Here is a 25,050-nt window from a genome sequence, read left to right on the forward strand (position 1 = left end):
GGACCCATAAGAAACCAGAAGATAGTAGGAGGACTTTTGTGGCTAGGATGACGGGGAATAGTTCTGTGGGTGGCCCTAGGGCGCTTGGGTTTAGGAATATGATGGCTGTAAGTGTATTTATTAGCATAATGTTCGCATATTCAGCTAGGAAGAATAAGGCGAAGGGTCCTGCGGCGTATTCAACGTTAAACCCTGAGACTAGCTCAGATTCACCCTCTGTGAGGTCAAAAGGAGCTCGGTTTGTCTCTGCTAGGGTGGATACGTATCATATTATTGCTAGGGGTCATGAGGAGAAAATGAAGTATAGAGGCTCCTGTGCGACGGCAAAGGAGCTGAGTGTGTAGCTTCCGCTTAGTATGATTATTGATAGCAGGATTATGGCCAGTGTCACTTCGTATGAAATGGTCTGTGCTACTGCCCGTAGGGCTCCGATTAGTGCGTATTTTGAGTTCGAGGCTCAGCCTGATCATAGGACTGAGTAGACGGCTAGGCTTGACATGGCTATTAGGAAGAGAACTCCGAGGTTTAGATCTGCTAGGGGAAATGGGAGTGGTAGTGGTGCTCAAGTGGTGAGGGCTAGGACAAGGGCTAGTATTGGTATCAGAATGAATAGAAGTGGGGAAGAGGTAGAGGGTCGGATGGGCTCTTTGGTAAATAGTTTCAGTCCGTCCGCAAATGGTTGAAGTAGGCCAAAAGGCCCGACAACGTTAGGGCCTTTGCGGGATTGTATGTAGCTTAGGATTTTCCGTTCTACTAGGGTTAGGAAGGCTACGGCAATCAGGATTGGGATGATGTATAGGAGGGATATAACGAGGCAGCTTAGTGTTGTTATTTGAATCATGGGTGAAGCTAGGGAGAGGATTTGAACCTCTGGGGAAAGGGCTTAAGCCTTCTGCACTTGCCGGGCTCTGCCACTCTAGCTGGTCCTTTTCTAGGATTGAAAGTGGTGGGGGAAGGCCCTCTTCACGGTTTAGTTGGTTTCACTGCTTAGAGGGGGGGGGCGTGCTTGTGGTATTGGCCCCACTTTCCCGGTCCTTTCGTACTGGGGAGAGTGTGTCATAGATAGAAACCGACCTGGATTGCTCCGGTCTGAACTCAGATCACGTAGGACTGTTAATCGTTGAACAAACGAACCCTTAATAGCGGCTGCACCATTAGGATGTCCTGATCCAACATCGAGGTCGTAAACCCCCCTGTCGATATGGGCTCTTGAGGGGGATTGCGCTGTTATCCCTGGGGTAGCTTGGTCCATTAATCAATTATATTGGGTCTGGTCACTGTTAGCACTTTGAGGGGTAGCTCTAGGTAAAGAGGTATGGTCTTGTTTTTGGAGGATTTGTTCTCCTCCAAGGTCGCCCCAACCGAAAAATATCGACCAGGCTCTGCGATGGTAGTGGCCCCAGTGGGGTTGATTGAGGATTCGCGGTGGTCGTTGATTTTTAAGTTCCACAGGGTCTTCTCGTCTTATGTTCACATCCCCGCTTTTGCACGGGGAGATCAATTTCACTGATTATCTGTGAGAGACAGTTAAGACCTCGTTTAGCCATTCATACAAGTCTCGATTTATGGGACAATTGATTGCGCTACCTTTGCACGGTTAGGATACCGCGGCCGTTAAACCTAAGTCACCGGGCAGGCATCACCTTCAATACTTGTTTAATTTGCTGAAGGCTATGTTTTTGGTAAACAGTCGGGCCTTATTAATTTGCCGAGTTCCTTTCACAGATTTTAATCGCTCTTATAGGCGCTCCTGAGTCGGGTTAACAGGGTTAGTTAATACGTGGTCTTGTAGGGGTTTTTGTATCTGTCTAGGTCTGTTAATAATGTTTCTATGTAAGCTTGCGCCGTTAGAGGGGTGTGGCCCTGAGTTACTTATTTTAGCATTAATTCTCCTATATTCATAGGTTGACCTGTTTGTGATAAGGGAATCATCTTATTTTGGTATTTTTAGGTGGTGGAGCTTTGACGCACTCTTTTTTGATGGCTGCTTTAGGGCCCACGGTAGGATCAGTAGTAAGAATTATCCGCTAGTCGAGGTTGTGTCCTTTTTTAATGGAGCTGTCCCTCCATTAAATAGCTCTTAATCATCTCATTAGGGTTCAGGATGTCCGGTAGGGAGGATTAAGGGGGAACTTAGATTCGTTTCACAGGTAACCAGCTATCACCCAGCTCGGTTGGCTTTTCACCTCTACTGACAAGTCATCCCACTCTTTTGCAACAGAGACGGGTTCGCTCTCTTTAACTGCTTGAAAGTAGCTCGCTTGGGTTTCGGGGGGGCAAACTTTAGTTCACTTTGCTTGGTTGTTCTCGCTAAACCATGATGCAAAAGGTACAAGGGTTGATCTTTGCTGTCTGTCGCTTTGATTGTTTCACTGCTATTTCATCTTTCCCTTACGGTACTGGGGTCTCTATCGCGTCTAAGTGTCTTTTCTATCGCCTATACTAAGACTGTAAAATGCTTTAGTTTAATTAGTTTAGTAAATTCTTTAGTTTTGGTGTACTATTTGTGTGGTTGAGCTAGAGGGGGGGCTTCAAGACGATCCGGTCTAGTAGATATCTTTCAGGTGTAAGCTGAGTGCTTTGGTGTTATAGCTACGTCTTGATATTCTAAGTACACCTTCCGGTACACTTACCTTGTTACGACTTACCTCATCTTCAGCGTATTTATGGTATTAGTTATGTGGGATGTGGCTTTTGAGGAGGGTGACGGGCGGTATGTACGTGCCCCAGGGCCGGCTTAAAGTAGGCTCTATTGTCCCACTTTACTGCTAAATCCGCCTTCCAGAAGTGGTTTCACGCTTCTTTCCGTGTGCCCTATGAATAGGGAATGTAGCCCATTTCTTCCACTCCATAGGCTATACCTTGACCTGTCTTATTAGCGGGGTGCTATTGTGTCCACTGTTGTGCTCTCATTCGAGGTGGGCTGGCGACGGCGGTATGTAGGCTGTGTTGGCAAGGGGTGGTTGGGTTAATCGGGGATTATCGATTGTAGAACAGGCTCCTCTAGGTGGGTTTGGGGCACCGCCAAGTCCTTAGAGTTTTAAGCGTTTGTGCTCGTAGTTCTCTGGCGGATACTTCGGTAAAGTAAGTATCAAGATTTAGGGCCAGGCATAGTGGGGTATCTAATCCCAGTTTGGGCCCTGGCTTTCGTGGGTTTAAATCAGTCGTTAGTTCCTAAGATCATCTTAATGGTGTGTTTAGGTGCATCTTGGGCTTATGACAGCTCAGTTGCATTTTGATCTTAGTTAGCTAGGATAGGCATTTTACCACTCTTTACGCCGTGTCAATAGGACGGTTGATTTGGGTTTCTTGTATGACCGCGGTGGCTGGCACAAGATTTACCAACCCTTGAAGGTAGGCTGTTGCTATAACTAAGTCAAGTTTGCACTCATTGCTTAATGCTAATTACTGCTGAATACCCGTGGGGGCGTGGCTTAGCGAGGCGTCTTGGGCTACTACTTGGGTGTGCCTGATACCCGCTCCTCAAGGCCTGTATGGGGGTAGGTGGTCGAGGGCGTTTACACTGGGGCGCGGATACTTGCATGTATATATTTAGCAAAAACCAACCGTAAGGTTAGGACTAAGTCTTTTGTCCGCAGGCATGTTTTATGCCATCTTGGCAACTTCAGTGCCATGCTTTGTGTTAAGCTATGTGGACGGGGGTGTGGTTAGCTGATAGTTGAGTGGTGAGTGAGAGTGAAGTATATGAAATTATTGTTTGTGTTTACTATTTTTAGTACTGGAGTTTCTCTAAGTCCTAGGACTAGGAGGAAATGTTGTTTCATAGTGTGTAGGCGTCGGGATAGTCCGAGTATCGTCGGGGTATTCCTGCTAGGCCTAGGAAGTGCTGGGGGAAGAACGTTAGGTTTACTCCTGTAAATATTACCCCGAAGTGGGCTTTTGCTCATGTTTGGTGTAGGGTAAACCCAGTGAGTAGTGGGAATCAGTGAGTAAATCCTGCTAGAATGGCAAAGACGGCGCCTATGGATAGGACGTAGTGGAAGTGGACACTATTTGTCTGATCCGTACTAATTACCGCCATCCTACTCCTTCTATCACTCCCCGTACTCGCCGCCGGTATTACAATATTACTAACTGATCGAAACCTAAACACCACATTCTTCGACCCCGCTGGAGGAGGAGACCCAATCCTGTACCAACACCTATTCTGATTCTTCGGACACCCAGAAGTCTATATTCTGATCCTACCGGGGTTCGGAATCATCTCACACGTAGTCACGTACTACTCAGGCAAAAAGGAGCCCTTCGGCTACATGGGAATAGTCTGAGCCATACTATCCATCGGCTTCCTAGGATTCATCGTCTGAGCTCACCACATGTTTACAGTAGGAATAGACGTTGATACCCGAGCCTACTTTACATCAGCCACTATAATCATTGCCATCCCTACCGGAATCAAAGTATTTAGCTGACTAGCCACCCTGCACGGAGGAACAATCAAATGAGACCCCCCCAATACTATGAGCTCTAGGATTTATCTTCCTATTTACCATCGGAGGATTAACAGGAATCGTTCTTGCAAACTCTTCCCTAGACATCGCCCTGCACGACACGTACTACGTAGTTGCCCACTTCCACTACGTCCTATCCATAGGCGCCGTCTTTGCCATTCTAGCAGGATTTACTCACTGATTCCCACTACTCACTGGGTTTACCCTACACCAAACATGAGCAAAAGCCCACTTCGGGGTAATATTTACAGGAGTAAACCTAACGTTCTTCCCCCAGCACTTCCTAGGCCTAGCAGGAATACCCCGACGATACTCGGACTATCCCGACGCCTACACACTATGAAACACCATTTCCTCCATCGGCTCCCTAATCTCAATAGTAGCCGTAATCATACTAATATTCATCATCTGAGAAGCCTTTTCGGCCAAACGAAAAGTCCTACAACCAGAACTAACTACCACAAACGTTGAATGAATCCACGGCTGCCCTCCCCCATACCATACTTTCGAGGAACCGGCCTTCGTCCAAGTACAAGAAAGGAAGGAATCGAACCCTCACATGCTGGTTTCAAGCCAACTGCATTAACCGCTCATGCTTCTTTCTTATGAGACGTTAGTAAACCAATTACATAGCCTTGTCAAGACTAAATCACAGGTAAAAATCCTGTACATCTCATGTGGCCAACCACTCCCAACTAGGATTCCAAGACGCCTCATCACCCATCATAGAAGAACTCGTTGAATTCCACGACCACGCCCTAATCGTTGCCCTAGCTATCTGCAGCCTAGTTCTCTACCTTTTAGCCCACATACTAACAGAAAAACTCTCGTCCAATGCTGTAGACGCCCAAGAAGTAGAGCTGATCTGGACAATCCTACCTGCTATCGTCCTGGTACTCCTCGCCCTCCCATCCCTACAAATCCTCTACATAATGGACAAAATCGACGAACCAGACCTCACCCTAAAAGCCATCGACCACCAATGATACTGAAGCTACGAATACACAGACTTCAAAGACCTATCATTCGACTCCTACATAGTGCCCACCCCAGACTTACCCAACGGCCACTTCCGACTGCTAGAAGTTGACCACCGCGTAGTTATCCCAATAGAATCCCCCATCCGCGTGATCATTACTGCAGGAGACGTACTCCACTCCTGAGCAGTCCCAACGCTCGGAGTTAAAACAGACGCAATCCCAGGCCGACTAAACCAAACTTCATTCATTACCACCCGGCCTGGGATTTTTTACGGACAATGCTCAGAAATTTGCGGGGCTAATCACAGCTACATACCCATTGTAGTAGAATCAACCCCACTCCCACATTTCGAGGCCTGATCGTCCCTTCTATCATCATCCTAATCATTAAGAAGCTATGCAACAGCACTAGCCTTTTAAGCTAGCCAAAGAGGGACTTCCCCCTCCTTAATGATATGCCACAGCTTAACCCCGCACCATGATTTTCAATCATAATTATAACCTGATTAACCCTAGCACTCCTCATCCAACCAAAACTACTAGCCTTCACCACAACCAACCCCCCATCAAATAAGACCTCCCTCACTACCAAACCCACACCATGATCCTGACCATGAACCTAAGCTTCTTTGACCAATTTTCCAGCCCCAATCTATTTGGCATCCCCTTAATCCTACTATCCCTACTCTTCCCAGCCCTACTATTCCCGTCCCCAAACAACCGATGAATCAACAACCGCCTTTCTACTATCCAAACATGACTCCTTCACCTAATCACAAAACAACTAATAGTCCCACTCAACAAAAATGGCCACAAATGAGCCATAATATTTACATCCCTAATAATCATACTTCTTACAATCAACCTTCTAGGCCTCCTTCCATATACATTCACCCCAACCACCCAACTATCTATGAACATAGCCCTAGCCTTCCCACTATGGCTCGCCACACTACTAACAGGCCTACGAAACCAACCATCAGCCTCTTTAGCCCACCTATTACCCGAAGGTACCCCTACACCCCTAATCCCCGCACTAATCCTGATCGAAACAACCAGCCTACTAATCCGCCCCCTAGCCCTCGGAGTCCGCCTTACAGCCAACCTTACAGCAGGACACTTACTCATCCAACTCATCTCTACAGCCTCCATTGCATTAATACCCACCCTTCCTGCAGTATCCATCCTAACAATAATCATCCTACTACTCCTAACCATCCTAGAAGTAGCAGTAGCCATAATCCAGGCCTACGTCTTCGTGCTCCTTCTAAGCCTATACTTACAAGAAAACATCTAATGGCACACCAAGCACACTCATACCACATAGTTGACCCAAGCCCTTGACCAATCTTCGGGGCAGCCGCCGCCCTACTCACAACCTCAGGATTAATCATGTGATTCCACTACAACTCATCCATACTACTAACCCTAGGCCTCATCTCAATACTCCTAGTAATACTCCAATGATGACGAGACATTGTACGAGAAAGCACCTTCCAAGGCCATCACACTCCCACAGTCCAAAAAGGCCTACGATACGGCATAATCCTTTTCATCACATCCGAAGCATTCTTCTTCTTAGGGTTCTTCTGAGCGTTCTTCCACTCGAGCCTGGCCCCAACCCCAGAACTAGGAGGCCAATGACCCCCAACAGGAATTAAACCACTCAACCCGATAGAAGTCCCCCTACTAAACACAGCCATCCTACTAGCCTCAGGCGTTACCGTAACGTGAGCCCATCACAGCATCACAGAAGGAAACCGAAAACACGCCATCCACGCCCTAACCCTAACGATCCTCCTGGGATTCTACTTCACAGCCCTACAAGCAATAGAATACCACGAAGCCCCATTCTCAATCGCCGATAGCGTCTACGGATCTACCTTCTTCGTTGCCACTGGATTCCACGGACTCCACGTAATCATCGGATCCTCCTTCCTGACCGTCTGCCTCTTCCGACTGATCAAGTTCCACTTTACATCAGACCACCACTTCGGATTCGAGGCAGCAGCCTGATACTGACACTTCGTAGACGTCATCTGACTATTCCTCTACATAACCATCTACTGATGAGGATCTTGCTCTTCTAGTATATTAATTACAATTGACTTCCAATCTCTAGAATCTGGTATAAACCCAGAGGAGAGCAATGAACGCACTCATGTTCATATTCGCCCTATCATCAATCCTAAGCGCCGCCCTAACCGCATTAAACTTCTGACTCGCCCAAATAAACCCCGACTCAGAGAAACTCTCACCGTACGAATGTGGATTCGACCCACTTGGATCTGCTCGATTACCATTCTCAGTCCGATTCTTCCTCAGTAGCCATCCTGTTCGTCCTATTCGACCTAGAAATCGCCCTCCTACTCCCCCTGCCATGAGCCGTCCAACTCCAATCCCCCCTAATGACCCTCACCTGAACTGTAGTGATCCTCCTTCTCCTAACACTCGGACTGGCCTACGAGTGAATTCAAGGGGGCCTAGAATGAGCAGAATAACAGAAAGTTAGTCTAACCAAAAAGATAGCTGGTTTCGACCCAGCAGATTACAGCCAACCCTGTAACTTTCTTATGTCGCCCCTACATTTAAGCTTCTACTCAGCCTTCATTTTCAGCGGACTAGGGCTAGCCTTCCACCGAACCCACCTAGTATCCGCCCTACTATGCCTTGAAAGCATAATATTATCGATATTCGTAGGCCTATCAATATGATCCATCGAAAACCAAGTCTCCTCATTCACCATGGTACCAATTCTCATGCTAACCTTCTCAGCGTGTGAGGCGGGCACAGGCCTGGCCATCCTAGTAGCCTCCACCCGCACACATGGCTCCGACCATCTACACAACCTAAACCTCCTGCAATGCTAAAAATCATCCTACCCACAATCATACTTCTTCCAACAGCCCTGCTGTCTCCACCAAAATTTCTATGGACTAACACCACCTTATACAGCCTCCTAATCGCTGCCCTAAGCCTACAGTGATTAATCCCAACCTACTACCCCTACAAATTTTTATCCAACTGAACAGGAATTGACCAAATCTCATCCCCCCTCCTAGTACTATCCTGCTGACTACTCCCACTCATAATCATAGCAAGCCAAAACCACCTGCAACAAGAACCCCTACAACGCAAACGAATCTTTATCTCAACCTTAGTCGCAGTCCAGCCATTCATCCTACTAGCCTTTTCCACCACAGAACTAGCACTATTTTACATCTCATTTGAAGCAACCCTCATTCCCACCCTAATCTTAATCACCCGATGGGGGAACCAACCAGAACGCCTAAGCGCTGGCATCTACCTGCTATTCTACACGCCAGTAAGCTCTCTACCCCTGCTAATCACAATCATACACCTATACGTGAAAATTGGCACCCTGCACCTGCCAACCCTACAACTAACCCACCCAACCCTATCCACCTCATGGACAGGAATACTATCAGGTCTAGCACTGCTCATAGCATTCATAGTAAAAGCCCCACTATACGGCCTACACCTCTGACTGCCAAAAGCCCACGTAGAAGCACCCATCGCAGGCTCAATACTCCTCGCCGCCCTACTACTAAAGCTAGGAGGATACGGAATTATACGAGTCACTCTATTTATGGGCCCACTGTCCAACCTCCTGCACTACCCCTTCCTAACCCTGGCCCTATGAGGCGCCCTAATGACTAGCTCAATCTGCCTACGACAGACAGACCTAAAATCACTAATCGCTTATTCATCCGTTAGCCACATAGGCCTAGTTATCGCCGCAGGAATAATCCAAACCCACTGATCATTCTCAGGGGCAATGATCCTAATAATTTCCCATGGACTAACTTCCTCCATACTATTCTGCCTAGCCAACACAAACTATGAACGTACGCACAGCCGAATTCTACTACTCACACGAGGCCTACAACCTCTCCTACCACTCATAGCTACCTGATGATTGCTGGCCAATCTAACAAACATAGCCTTACCCCCAACAACAAACCTCATAGCAGAGCTAACCATTATAATCACCTTATTCAACTGATCTGCCTTCACGATCATCCTAACAGGAATCGCAACCCTACTAACCGCCTCCTACACCTTATTCATACTACTAATGACCCAACGAGGCTCAATCCCCTCCCACATCACATCTATGCAAAACTCAACCACGCGAGAACACCTGCTCATAACACTCCACATTATCCCAATATTCCTCCTAATCCTCAAACCCGAACTGATCTCCGGAATCCCCTCATGCAAGTATAGTTTAAACCAAACATTAGACTGTGATTCTAAGAATAGAAGTTCAAACCTTCTTACCTGCCGAGGGGAGGGTTTAACCAACAAGAGCTGCTAACTCTTACATCTGAGCCTAAAACCTCAGCCCCCTTACTTTTAAAGGATAACAGCAATCCACTGGTCTTAGGAACCACCCATCTGGGTGCAAATCCAAGTAAAAGTAGTGAACCCCACACTACTAATCAACTCCCTCACACTACTCACGCTGACAATCCTCCTAACCCCAATCATCCTGCCATTTCTATTTAAAAACTTTAAAAACACCCCACAAGCCACCACCCGCGCTGTTAAAACCGCATTCCTAATTAGCCTAGCCCCTACAACCGCATTCATCTACTCGGGAGTAGAATCTGTCACCTGCCACTGGGAGTGAAAATTCATTATAAACTTTAAAATCCCCCTGAGCCTAAAAATAGACCAATACTCAATAACATTTCTTCCAATCGCCCTATTTGTAACATGATCAATCCTACAATTCGCCATATGATACATGGCCTCAGAGCCATACGTAACAAAATTTTTCACCTACCTACTGACATTCCTAGTTGCCATACTCCTCCTAACAACCGCAAACAACATATTCCTCCTATTCGTAGGCTGGGAAGGAGTACGAATCATGTCCTTCCTTCTCATCGGCTGATGACAAGGCCGAGCAGATGCCAACACCGCCGCCCTACGAGCCGTAATCTACAACCGAATCGGAGACATCGGACTGATCCTGAGCATAGCATGACTAGCTTCAACATTCAACACCTGAGAGATCCAACAAGCCGTACACCCCCACCAAACCCCAATCCTCCCCCTCATAGGATTAATCCTCGCAGCCGCAGGAAAATCCGCCCAATTTGGACTCCACCCATGACTGCCCGCAGCAATAGAAGGCCCCACCCCAGTATCAGCCCTACTGCACTCCAGTACCATAGTAGTAGCCGGAATCTTCCTGCTCATCCGCATGCACCCCCTGCTAGCCACCAACCAGACAGCCCTAACTGCCTGCCTATGCCTAGGTGCTCTATCAACCCTATTCGCTGCCACATGCGCCCTAACCCAAAATGACATCAAAAAAATCATTGCTTTCTCAACATCCAGCCAACTAGGACTAATAATAGTCACTATCGGACTAAACCTCCCACAACTAGCCTTCCTACACATCTCAACCCATGCCTTCTTTAAAGCCATACTATTCCTATGCTCAGGGTCTATCATCCACAACCTAAACGGAGAACAAGATATCCGAAAGATAGGAGGCCTACAGAAAATACTCCCAGTCACTACTTCCTGCCTAACCATCGGAAACCTGGCGCTGATAGGAACCCCATTCCTAGCCGGATTCTACTCAAAAGACCTCATCATCGAAAGCTTAAACACATCATACCTAAATACTTGAGCCCTACTCCTAACCCTTATAGCCACAGCATTCACCGCAACCTACAGCATCCGCATAACCATCCTAGTCCAAGCTGGACAAACCCGAATCCCCCCAATAGTATCAATAAACGAAAACAACCCACTAATCACCGCCCCCCTAACCCGACTCGCCCTAGGCAGCATTACAGCAGGAATAATCATTACCTCTTTCATCACACCAACCAAAACCCCCCCAATAACCATACCCCTTATCACCAAAACCGCTGCCATCCTCATAACAATCCTAGGAATCATCCTAGGCCCCTCATGTACAGGGCCACACCCCTCTAACGGCGCAAGCTTACATAGAAACATTATTAACAGACCTAGACAGATACAAAAACCCCTACAAGACCACGTATTAACTAACCCTGTTAACCCGACTCAGGAGCGCCTATAAGAGCGATTAAAATCTGTGAAAGGAACTCGGCAAATTAATAAGGCCCGACTGTTTACCAAAAACATAGCCTTCAGCAAATTAAACAAGTATTGAAGGTGATGCCTGCCCGGTGACTTAGGTTTAACGGCCGCGGTATCCTAACCGTGCAAAGGTAGCGCAATCAATTGTCCCATAAATCGAGACTTGTATGAATGGCTAAACGAGGTCTTAACTGTCTCTCACAGATAATCAGTGAAATTGATCTCCCCGTGCAAAAGCGGGGATGTGAACATAAGACGAGAAGACCCTGTGGAACTTAAAAATCAACGACCACCGCGAATCCTCAATCAACCCCACTGGGGCCACTACCATCGCAGAGCCTGGTCGATATTTTTCGGTTGGGGCGACCTTGGAGGAGAACAAATCCTCCAAAAACAAGACCATACCTCTTTACCTAGAGCTACCCCTCAAAGTGCTAACAGTGACCAGACCCAATATAATTGATTAATGGACCAAGCTACCCCAGGGATAACAGCGCAATCCCCCTCAAGAGCCCATATCGACAGGGGGGTTTACGACCTCGATGTTGGATCAGGACATCCTAATGGTGCAGCCGCTATTAAGGGTTCGTTTGTTCAACGATTAACAGTCCTACGTGATCTGAGTTCAGACCGGAGCAATCCAGGTCGGTTTCTATCTATGACACACTCTCCCCAGTACGAAAGGACCGGGAAAGTGGGGCCAATACCACAAGCACGCCCCCCCCCTCTAAGCAGTGAAACCAACTAAACCGTGAAGAGGGCCTTCCCCCACCACTTTCAATCCTAGAAAAGGACCAGCTAGAGTGGCAGAGCCCGGCAAGTGCAGAAGGCTTAAGCCCTTTCCCCAGAGGTTCAAATCCTCTCCCTAGCTTCACCCATGATTCAAATAACAACACTAAGCTGCCTCGTTATATCCCTCCTATACATCATCCCAATCCTGATTGCCGTAGCCTTCCTAACCCTAGTAGAACGGAAAATCCTAAGCTACATACAATCCCGCAAAGGCCCTAACGTTGTCGGGCCTTTTGGCCTACTTCAACCATTTGCGGACGGACTGAAACTATTTACCAAAGAGCCCATCCGACCCTCTACCTCTTCCCCACTTCTATTCATTCTGATACCAATACTAGCCCTTGTCCTAGCCCTCACCACTTGAGCACCACTACCACTCCCATTTCCCCTAGCAGATCTAAACCTCGGAGTTCTCTTCCTAATAGCCATGTCAAGCCTAGCCGTCTACTCAGTCCTATGATCAGGCTGAGCCTCGAACTCAAAATACGCACTAATCGGAGCCCTACGGGCAGTAGCACAGACCATTTCATACGAAGTGACACTGGCCATAATCCTGCTATCAATAATCATACTAAGCGGAAGCTACACACTCAGCTCCTTTGCCGTCGCACAGGAGCCTCTATACTTCATTTTCTCCTCATGACCCCTAGCAATAATATGATACGTATCCACCCTAGCAGAGACAAACCGAGCTCCTTTTGACCTCACAGAGGGTGAATCTGAGCTAGTCTCAGGGTTTAACGTTGAATACGCCGCAGGACCCTTCGCCTTATTCTTCCTAGCTGAATATGCGAACATTATGCTAATAAATACACTTACAGCCATCATATTCCTAAACCCAAGCGCCCTAGGGCCACCCACAGAACTATTCCCCGTCATCCTAGCCACAAAAGTCCTCCTACTATCTTCTGGTTTCTTATGGGTCCGAGCTTCATACCCACGATTCCGATATGACCAACTAATGCACCTACTATGAAAAAACTTCCTACCCCTCACACTAGCTCTGTGCCTCTGACACATCAGCATACCTATCTGCTATGCAGGCCTACCTCCTTACATAAGGAAATGTGCCTGAACTACAAAGGGTCACTATGATAAAGTGAACATAGAGGTATAACAGCCCTCTCATTTCCTGTTGACCTTAGAAAAGTAGGAATTGAACCCACACAAGAGAAATCAAAATTCTCCATACTTCCCTTATATTATTTTCTAGTAGAGTCAGCTAATCAAGCTATCGGGCCCATACCCCGAAAATGATGGTTTAACCCCCTCCTCTACTAATGAACCCTTACGCGACCCCAATCATAACCTTCAGCCTCATCTTGGGCACCACAATCACAATTTCCAGCAACCACTGAGTTCTGGCCTGGACAGGACTGGAGATCAACGCACTAGCCATCATTCCCCTAATTGCCAAATCCCACCACCCACGAGCAGTAGAAGCCGCAACGAAATACTTCCTAACCCAAGCAGCTGCTTCCGCCCTGGTCCTATTCTCTAGCATAACCAATGCCTGAGTCACCGGCCAATGAGACATCACACAAATAAACCACCCAACCTCCTGTCTACTACTGACAGCAGCAATCGCTATTAAACTGGGCCTAGTGCCATTTCACTTCTGATTCCCAGAAGTACTACAAGGATCGCCACTAATAACAGCCCTGCTACTCTCGACCCTCATAAAATTCCCCCCACTAACCCTGCTCCTACTAACATCCAAATCCCTCGACCCAGCTCTACTCACCGCCATGGCCCTAGCCTCAACAGCACTAGGAGGCTGAATAGGACTGAACCAAACACAAACACGCAAAATCCTAGCCTTCTCGTCCATCTCCCACTTAGGCTGAATCGCCATCATCCTAGTTTACAGCCCCAAATTGGCCTTACTTACCTTCTACCTATACACAATCATAACATCAGCCGTATTCCTAGCCCTTAACAAAATCAAAGCCCTTAACCTATCCATGATCACAACCTCATGAACAAAAACCCCAGTGCTAAACGCCACCCTAATACTAGTACTTTTATCCCTAGCAGGCCTCCCCCCATTAACAGGCTTTATACCAAAGTGACTTATCATCCAAGAACTAACTAAACAGGAAATAACACCAGCAGCCATGGCAATTGCCATGCTATCACTGCTCAGCCTCTTCTTCTACCTACGCCTCGCATACCACTCAACAATTACCCTTCCCCCCAACTCCTCTAACCACATAAAACAATGATACACTAGCAAAGCCCCAAGCACACCTACTGCGGTCCTTGCCTCACTATCAATCCTCTTACTTCCCCTGTCCCCAATAATACATGCCATTGTCTAGAAACTTAGGATAACACCCCAAACCGAAGGCCTTCAAAGCCTTAAATAAGAGTTAAACCCTCTTAGTTTCTGCACATTAAGACTTACAGAATATTAACCTGTATCTTCTGAATGCAAGTCAGACGCTTTAATTAAGCTAAAGCCTCCCTAGACAGATGGGCTTCGATCCCACAAAACTCTAGTTAACAGCTAAATGCCTAAACCAATTGGCTTCTGCCTACAAAGACCCTGACGCACCCTAGTGCGCATCGATGAGCTTGCAACTCAACATGAATTTCACTACAGAGCCGATAAGAAGAGGAATTAAACCTCTGTAAAAAGGACTACAGCCTAACGCTTCAACACTCAGCCATCTTACCCGTCACCTTCATCAACCGATGACTATTTTCCACTAACCATAAGGATATTGGCACCCTGTACCTCATCTTCGGGGCATGAGCAGGAATAGTCGGCACCGCACTCAGCCTATTAATCCGCGCAGAACTAGGACAACCAGGAACTCTCCTAGGCGACGACCAAATTTACAATGTAATCGTTACCGCTCACGCCTTTGTAATAAGCTTCTTTATAGTCATACCCATCATGATCGGAGGATTCGGCAACTGATTAGTCCCCCTCATAATCGGTGCCCCCGACATAGCATTCCCGCGAATAAACAACATAAGCTTTTGACTCCTCCCCCCATCATTCCTCCTCCTACTAGCCTCATCCACTGTAGAAGCTGGCGCCGGCACAGGCTGAACTGTCTACCCTCCCCTAGCAGGTAACCTTGCCCACGCCGGAGCTTCAGTAGACCTGGCTATCTTCTCACTCCACTTAGCCGGTATCTCCTCCATCCTTGGGGCCATCAACTTTATCACCACAGCCATCAACATAAAACCCCCCGCACTCTCACAATACCAAACCCCACTATTTGTCTGATCCGTACTAATTACCGCCATCCTACTCCTTCTATCACTCCCCGTACTCGCCGCCGGTATTACAATATTACTAACTGATTGAAACCTAAACACCACATTCTTCGACCCCGCTGGAGGAGGAGACCCAATCCTGTACCAACACCTATTCTGATTCTTCGGACACCCAGAAGTCTATATTCTGATCCTACCGGGGTTCGGAATCATCTCACACGTAGTCACGTACTACTCAGGCAAAAAGGAGCCCTTCGGCTACATGGGAATAGTCTGAGCCATACTATCCATCGGCTTCCTAGGATTCATCGTCTGAGCTCACCACATGTTTACAGTAGGAATAGACGTTGATACCCGAGCCTACTTTACATCAGCCACTATAATCATTGCCATCCCTACCGGAATCAAAGTATTTAGCTGACTAGCCACCCTGCACGGAGGAACAATCAAATGAGACCCCCCCAATACTATGAGCTCTAGGATTTATCTTCCTATTTACCATCGGAGGATTAACAGGAATCGTTCTTGCAAACTCTTCCCTAGACATCGCCCTGCACGACACGTACTACGTAGCTGCCCACTTCCACTACGTCCTATCCATAGGCGCCGTCTTTGCCATTCTAGCAGGATTTACTCACTGATTCCCACTACTCACTGGGTTTACCCTACACCAAACATGAGCAAAAGCCCACTTCGGGGTAATATTTACAGGAGTAAACCTAACGTTCTTCCCCCAGCACTTCCTAGGCCTAGCAGGAATACCCCGACGATACTCGGACTATCCCGACGCCTACACACTATGAAACACCATTTCCTCCATCGGCTCCCTAATCTCAATAGTAGCCGTAATCATACTAATATTCATCATCTGAGAAGCCTTTTCGGCCAAACGAAAAGTCCTACAACCAGAACTAACTACCACAAACGTTGAATGAATCCACGGCTGCCCTCCCCCATACCATACTTTCGAGGAACCGGCCTTCGTCCAAGTACAAGAAAGGAAGGAATCGAACCCTCACATGCTGGTTTCAAGCCAACTGCATTAACCGCTCATGCTTCTTTCTTATGAGACGTTAGTAAACCAATTACATAGCCTTGTCAAGACTAAATCACAGGTAAAAATCCTGTACATCTCATGTGGCCAACCACTCCCAACTAGGATTCCAAGACGCCTCATCACCCATCATAGAAGAACTCGTTGAATTCCACGACCACGCCCTAATCGTTGCCCTAGCTATCTGCAGCCTAGTTCTCTACCTTTTAGCCCACATACTAACAGAAAAACTCTCGTCCAATGCTGTAGACGCCCAAGAAGTAGAGCTGATCTGGACAATCCTACCTGCTATCGTCCTGGTACTCCTCGCCCTCCCATCCCTACAAATCCTCTACATAATGGACAAAATCGACGAACCAGACCTCACCCTAAAAGCCATCGACCACCAATGATACTGAAGCTACGAATACACAGACTTCAAAGACCTATCATTCGACTCCTACATAGTGCCCACCCCAGACTTACCCAACGGCCACTTCCGACTGCTAGAAGTTGACCACCGCGTAGTTATCCCAATAGAATCCCCCATCCGCGTGATCATTACTGCAGGAGACGTACTCCACTCCTGAGCAGTCCCAACGCTCGGAGTTAAAACAGACGCAATCCCAGGCCGACTAAACCAAACTTCATTCATTACCACCCGGCCTGGGATTTTTTACGGACAATGCTCAGAAATTTGCGGGGCTAATCACAGCTACATACCCATTGTAGTAGAATCAACCCCACTCCCACATTTCGAGGCCTGATCGTCCCTTCTATCATCATCCTAATCATTAAGAAGCTATGCAACAGCACTAGCCTTTTAAGCTAGCCAAAGAGGGACTTCCCCCTCCTTAATGATATGCCACAGCTTAACCCCGCACCATGATTTTCAATCATAATTATAACCTGATTAACCCTAGCACTCCTCATCCAACCAAAACTACTAGCCTTCACCACAACCAACCCCCCATCAAATAAGACCTCCCTCACTACCAAACCCACACCATGATCCTGACCATGAACCTAAGCTTCTTTGACCAATTTTCCAGCCCCAATCTATTTGGCATCCCCTTAATCCTACTATCCCTACTCTTCCCAGCCCTACTATTCCCGTCCCCAAACAACCGATGAATCAACAACCGCCTTTCTACTATCCAAACATGACTCCTTCACCTAATCACAAAACAACTAATAGTCCCACTCAACAAAAATGGCCACAAATGAGCCATAATATTTACATCCCTAATAATCATACTTCTTACAATCAACCTTCTAGGCCTCCTTCCATATACATTCACCCCAACCACCCAACTATCTATGAACATAGCCCTAGCCTTCCCACTATGGCTCGCCACACTACTAACAGGCCTACGAAACCAACCATCAGCCTCTTTAGCCCACCTATTACCCGAAGGTACCCCTACACCCCTAATCCCCGCACTAATCCTGATCGAAACAACCAGCCTACTAATCCGCCCCCTAGCCCTCGGAGTCCGCCTTACAGCCAACCTTACAGCAGGACACTTACTCATCCAACTCATCTCTACAGCCTCCATTGCATTAATACCCACCCTTCCTGCAGTATCCATCCTAACAATAATCATCCTACTACTCCTAACCATCCTAGAAGTAGCAGTAGCCATAATCCAGGCCTACGTCTTCGTGCTCCTTCTAAGCCTATACTTACAAGAAAACATCTAATGGCACACCAAGCACACTCATACCACATAGTTGACCCAAGCCCTTGACCAATCTTCGGGGCAGCCGCCGCCCTACTCACAACCTCAGGATTAATCATGTGATTCCACTACAACTCATCCATACTACTAACCCTAGGCCTCATCTCAATACTCCTAGTAATACTCCAATGATGACGAGACATTGTACGAGAAAGCACCTTCCAAGGCCATCACACTCCCACAGTCCAAAAAGGCCTACGATACGGCATAATCCTTTTCATCACATCCGAAGCATTCTTCTTCTTAGGGTTCTTCTGAGCGTTCTTCCACTCGAGCCTGGCCCCAACCCCAGAACTAGGAGGCCAATGACCCCCAACAGGAATTAAACCACTCAACCCGATAGAAGTCCCCCTACTAAACACAGCCATCCTACTAGCCTCAGGCGTTACCGTAACGTGAGCCCATCACAGCATCACAGAAGGAAACCGAAAACACGCCATCCACGCCCTAACCCTAACGATCCTCCTGGGATTCTACTTCACAGCCCTACAAGCAATAGAATACCACGAAGCCCCATTCTCAATCGCCGATAGCGTCTACGGATCTACCTTCTTCGTTGCCACTGGATTCCACGGACTCCACGTAATCATCGGATCCTCCTTCCTGACCGTCTGCCTCTTCCGACTGATCAAGTTCCACTTTACATCAGACCACCACTTCGGATTCGAGGCAGCAGCCTGATACTGACACTTCGTAGACGTCATCTGACTATTCCTCTACATAACCATCTACTGATGAGGATCTTGCTCTTCTAGTATATTAATTACAATTGACTTCCAATCTCTAGAATCTGGTATAAACCCAGAGGAGAGCAATGAACGCACTCATGTTCATATTCGCCCTATCATCAATCCTAAGCGCCGCCCTAACCGCATTAAACTTCTGACTCGCCCAAATAAACCCCGACTCAGAGAAACTCTCACCGTACGAATGTGGATTCGACCCACTTGGATCTGCTCGATTACCATTCTCAGTCCGATTCTTCCTCAGTAGCCATCCTGTTCGTCCTATTCGACCTAGAAATCGCCCTCCTACTCCCCCTGCCATGAGCCGTCCAACTCCAATCCCCCCTAATGACCCTCACCTGAACTGTAGTGATCCTCCTTCTCCTAACACTCGGACTGGCCTACGAGTGAATTCAAGGGGGCCTAGAATGAGCAGAATAACAGAAAGTTAGTCTAACCAAAAAGATAGCTGGTTTCGACCCAGCAGATTACAGCCAACCCTGTAACTTTCTTATGTCGCCCCTACATTTAAGCTTCTACTCAGCCTTCATTTTCAGCGGACTAGGGCTAGCCTTCCACCGAACCCACCTAGTATCCGCCCTACTATGCCTTGAAAGCATAATATTATCGATATTCGTAGGCCTATCAATATGATCCATCGAAAACCAAGTCTCCTCATTCACCATGGTACCAATTCTCATGCTAACCTTCTCAGCGTGTGAGGCGGGCACAGGCCTGGCCATCCTAGTAGCCTCCACCCGCACACATGGCTCCGACCATCTACACAACCTAAACCTCCTGCAATGCTAAAAATCATCCTACCCACAATCATACTTCTTCCAACAGCCCTGCTGTCTCCACCAAAATTTCTATGGACTAACACCACCTTATACAGCCTCCTAATCGCTGCCCTAAGCCTACAGTGATTAATCCCAACCTACTACCCCTACAAATTTTTATCCAACTGAACAGGAATTGACCAAATCTCATCCCCCCTCCTAGTACTATCCTGCTGACTACTCCCACTCATAATCATAGCAAGCCAAAACCACCTGCAACAAGAACCCCTACAACGCAAACGAATCTTTATCTCAACCTTAGTCGCAGTCCAGCCATTCATCCTACTAGCCTTTTCCACCACAGAACTAGCACTATTTTACATCTCATTTGAAGCAACCCTCATTCCCACCCTAATCTTAATCACCCGATGGGGGAACCAACCAGAACGCCTAAGCGCTGGCATCTACCTGCTATTCTACACGCCAGTAAGCTCTCTACCCCTGCTAATCACAATCATACACCTATACGTGAAAATTGGCACCCTGCACCTGCCAACCCTACAACTAACCCACCCAACCCTATCCACCTCATGGACAGGAATACTATCAGGTCTAGCACTGCTCATAGCATTCATAGTAAAAGCCCCACTATACGGCCTACACCTCTGACTGCCAAAAGCCCACGTAGAAGCACCCATCGCAGGCTCAATACTCCTCGCCGCCCTACTACTAAAGCTAGGAGGATACGGAATTATACGAGTCACTCTATTTATGGGCCCACTGTCCAACCTCCTGCACTACCCCTTCCTAACCCTGGCCCTATGAGGCGCCCTAATGACTAGCTCAATCTGCCTACGACAGACAGACCTAAAATCACTAATCGCTTATTCATCCGTTAGCCACATAGGCCTAGTTATCGCCGCAGGAATAATCCAAACCCACTGATCATTCTCAGGGGCAATGATCCTAATAATTTCCCATGGACTAACTTCCTCCATACTATTCTGCCTAGCCAACACAAACTATGAACGTACGCACAGCCGAATTCTACTACTCACACGAGGCCTACAACCTCTCCTACCACTCATAGCTACCTGATGATTGCTGGCCAATCTAACAAACATAGCCTTACCCCCAACAACAAACCTCATAGCAGAGCTAACCATTATAATCACCTTATTCAACTGATCTGCCTTCACGATCATCCTAACAGGAATCGCAACCCTACTAACCGCCTCCTACACCTTATTCATACTACTAATGACCCAACGAGGCTCAATCCCCTCCCACATCACATCTATGCAAAACTCAACCACGCGAGAACACCTGCTCATAACACTCCACATTATCCCAATATTCCTCCTAATCCTCAAACCCGAACTGATCTCCGGAATCCCCTCATGCAAGTATAGTTTAAACCAAACATTAGACTGTGATTCTAAGAATAGAAGTTCAAACCTTCTTACCTGCCGAGGGGAGGGTTTAACCAACAAGAGCTGCTAACTCTTACATCTGAGCCTAAAACCTCAGCCCCCTTACTTTTAAAGGATAACAGCAATCCACTGGTCTTAGGAACCACCCATCTTGGTGCAAATCCAAGTAAAAGTAGTGAACCCCACACTACTAATCAACTCCCTCACACTACTCACGCTGACAATCCTCCTAACCCCAATCATCCTGCCATTTCTATTTAAAAACTTTAAAAACACCCCACAAGCCACCACCCGCGCTGTTAAAACCGCATTCCTAATTAGCCTAGCCCCTACAACCGCATTCATCTACTCGGGAGTAGAATCTGTCACCTGCCACTGGGAGTGAAAATTCATTATAAACTTTAAAATCCCCCTGAGCCTAAAAATAGACCAATACTCAATAACATTTCTTCCAATCGCCCTATTTGTAACATGATCAATCCTACAATTCGCCATATGATACATGGCCTCAGAGCCATACGTAACAAAATTTTTCACCTACCTACTGACATTCCTAGTCGCCATACTCCTCCTAACAACCGCAAACAACATATTCCTCCTATTCGTAGGCTGGGAAGGAGTACGAATCATGTCCTTCCTTCTCATCGGCTGATGACAAGGCCGAGCAGATGCCAACACCGCCGCCCTACAAGCCGTAATCTACAACCGAATCGGAGACATCGGACTGATCCTGAGCATAGCATGACTAGCTTCAACATTCAACACCTGAGAGATCCAACAAGCCGTACACCCCCACCAAACCCCAATCCTCCCCCTCATAGGATTAATCCTCGCAGCCGCAGGAAAATCCGCCCAATTTGGACTCCACCCATGACTGCCCGCAGCAATAGAAGGCCCCACCCCAGTATCAGCCCTACTGCACTCCAGTACCATAGTAGTAGCCGGAATCTTCCTGCTCATCCGCATGCACCCCCTGCTAGCCACCAACCAGACAGCCCTAACTGCCTGCCTATGCCTAGGTGCTCTATCAACCCTATTCGCTGCCACATGCGCCCTAACCCAAAATGACATCAAAAAAATCATTGCTTTCTCAACATCCAGCCAACTAGGACTAATAATAGTCACTATCGGACTAAACCTCCCACAACTAGCCTTCCTACACATCTCAACCCATGCCTTCTTTAAAGCCATACTATTCCTATGCTCAGGGTCTATCATCCACAACCTAAACGGAGAACAAGATATCCGAAAGATAGGAGGCCTACAGAAAATACTCCCAGTCACTACTTCCTGCCTAACCATCGGAAACCTGGCGCTGATAGGAACCCCATTCCTAGCCGGATTCTACTCAAAAGACCTCATCATCGAAAGCTTAAACACATCATACCTAAATACTTGAGCCCTACTCCTAACCCTTATAGCCACAGCATTCACCGCAACCTACAGCATCCGCATAACCATCCTAGTCCAAGCTGGACAAACCCGAATCCCCCCAATAGTATCAATAAACGAAAACAACCCACTAATCACCGCCCCCCTAACCCGACTCGCCCTAGGCAGCATTACAGCAGGAATAATCATTACCTCTTTCATCACACCAACCAAAACCCCCCCAATAACCATACCCCTTATCACCAAAACCGCTGCCATCCTCATAACAATCCTAGGAATCATCCTAGGCCCCTCATGTACAGGGCCACACCCCTCTAACGGCGCAAGCTTACATAGAAACATTATTAACAGACCTAGACAGATACAAAAACCCCTACAAGACCACGTATTAACTAACCCTGTTAACCCGACTCAGGAGCGCCTATAAGAGCGATTAAAATCTGTGAAAGGAACTCGGCAAATTAATAAGGCCCGACTGTTTACCAAAAACATAGCCTTCAGCAAATTAAACAAGTATTGAAGGTGATGCCTGCCCGGTGACTTAGGTTTAACGGCCGCGGTATCCTAACCGTGCAAAGGTAGCGCAATCAATTGTCCCATAAATCGAGACTTGTATGAATGGCTAAACGAGGTCTTAACTGTCTCTCACAGATAATCAGTGAAATTGATCTCCCCGTGCAAAAGCGGGGATGTGAACATAAGACGAGAAGACCCTGTGGAACTTAAAAATCAACGACCACCGCGAATCCTCAATCAACCCCACTGGGGCCACTACCATCGCAGAGCCTGGTCGATATTTTTCGGTTGGGGCGACCTTGGAGGAGAACAAATCCTCCAAAAACAAGACCATACCTCTTTACCTAGAGCTACCCCTCAAAGTGCTAACAGTGACCAGACCCAATATAATTGATTAATGGACCAAGCTACCCCAGGGATAACAGCGCAATCCCCCTCAAGAGCCCATATCGACAGGGGGGTTTACGACCTCGATGTTGGATCAGGACATCCTAATGGTGCAGCCGCTATTAAGGGTTCGTTTGTTCAACGATTAACAGTCCTACGTGATCTGAGTTCAGACCGGAGCAATCCAGGTCGGTTTCTATCTATGACACACTCTCCCCAGTACGAAAGGACCGGGAAAGTGGGGCCAATACCACAAGCACGCCCCCCCCCTCTAAGCAGTGAAACCAACTAAACCGTGAAGAGGGCCTTCCCCCACCACTTTCAATCCTAGAAAAGGACCAGCTAGAGTGGCAGAGCCCGGCAAGTGCAGAAGGCTTAAGCCCTTTCCCCAGAGGTTCAAATCCTCTCCCTAGCTTCACCCATGATTCAAATAACAACACTAAGCTGCCTCGTTATATCCCTCCTATACATCATCCCAATCCTGATTGCCGTAGCCTTCCTAACCCTAGTAGAACGGAAAATCCTAAGCTACATACAATCCCGCAAAGGCCCTAACGTTGTCGGGCCTTTTGGCCTACTTCAACCATTTGCGGACGGACTGAAACTATTTACCAAAGAGCCCATCCGACCCTCTACCTCTTCCCCACTTCTATTCATTCTGATACCAATACTAGCCCTTGTCCTAGCCCTCACCACTTGAGCACCACTACCACTCCCATTTCCCCTAGCAGATCTAAACCTCGGAGTTCTCTTCCTAATAGCCATGTCAAGCCCAGCCGTCTACTCAGTCCTATGATCAGGCTGAGCCTCGAACTCAAAATACGCACTAATCGGAGCCCTACGGGCAGTAGCACAGACCATTTCATACGAAGTGACACTGGCCATAATCCTGCTATCAATAATCATACTAAGCGGAAGCTACACACTCAGCTCCTTTGCCATCGCACAGGAGCCTCTATACTTCATTTTCTCCTCATGACCCCTAGCAATAATATGATACGTATCCACCCTAGCAGAGACAAACCGAGCTCCTTTTGACCTCACAGAGGGTGAATCTGAGCTAGTCTCAGGGTTTAACGTTGAATACGCCGCAGGACCCTTCGCCTTATTCTTCCTAGCTGAATATGCGAACATTATGCTAATAAATACACTTACAGCCATCATATTCCTAAACCCAAGCGCCCTAGGGCCACCCACAGAACTATTCCCCGTCATCCTAGCCACAAAAGTCCTCCTACTATCTTCTGGTTTCTTATGGGTCCGAGCTTCATACCCACGATTCCGATATGACCAACTAATGCACCTACTATGAAAAAACTTCCTACCCCTCACACTAGCTCTGTGCCTCTGACACATCAGCATACCTATCTGCTATGCAGGCCTACCTCCTTACATAAGGAAATGTGCCTGAACTACAAAGGGTCACTATGATAAAGTGAACATAGAGGTATAACAGC

The 25,050-nt window shown here is 47.4% G+C and overlaps 1 long non-coding RNA gene across 1 annotated transcript in view; it reads right to left on the reverse strand.

The window, feature by feature from the left end:
- LOC310904898 overlaps positions 1–24,528 on the reverse strand; it is a 30,578-nt gene extending 6,050 nt beyond the window's left edge. The window contains exon 1 of the long non-coding RNA XR_014588678.1: positions 13,374–24,528. This is a non-coding gene — a long non-coding RNA (uncharacterized lncRNA). The remainder of the gene's footprint in view (positions 1–13,373) is intronic.
- Positions 24,529–25,050: the final 522 nt, after the last annotated feature.

The sequence above is a fragment of the Anser anser genome, assembly GCF_964211835.1.
Source record: "Anser anser genome assembly, chromosome: 10".
In the NCBI taxonomy this organism is placed as follows: Eukaryota; Metazoa; Chordata; class Aves; order Anseriformes; family Anatidae; genus Anser; species Anser anser.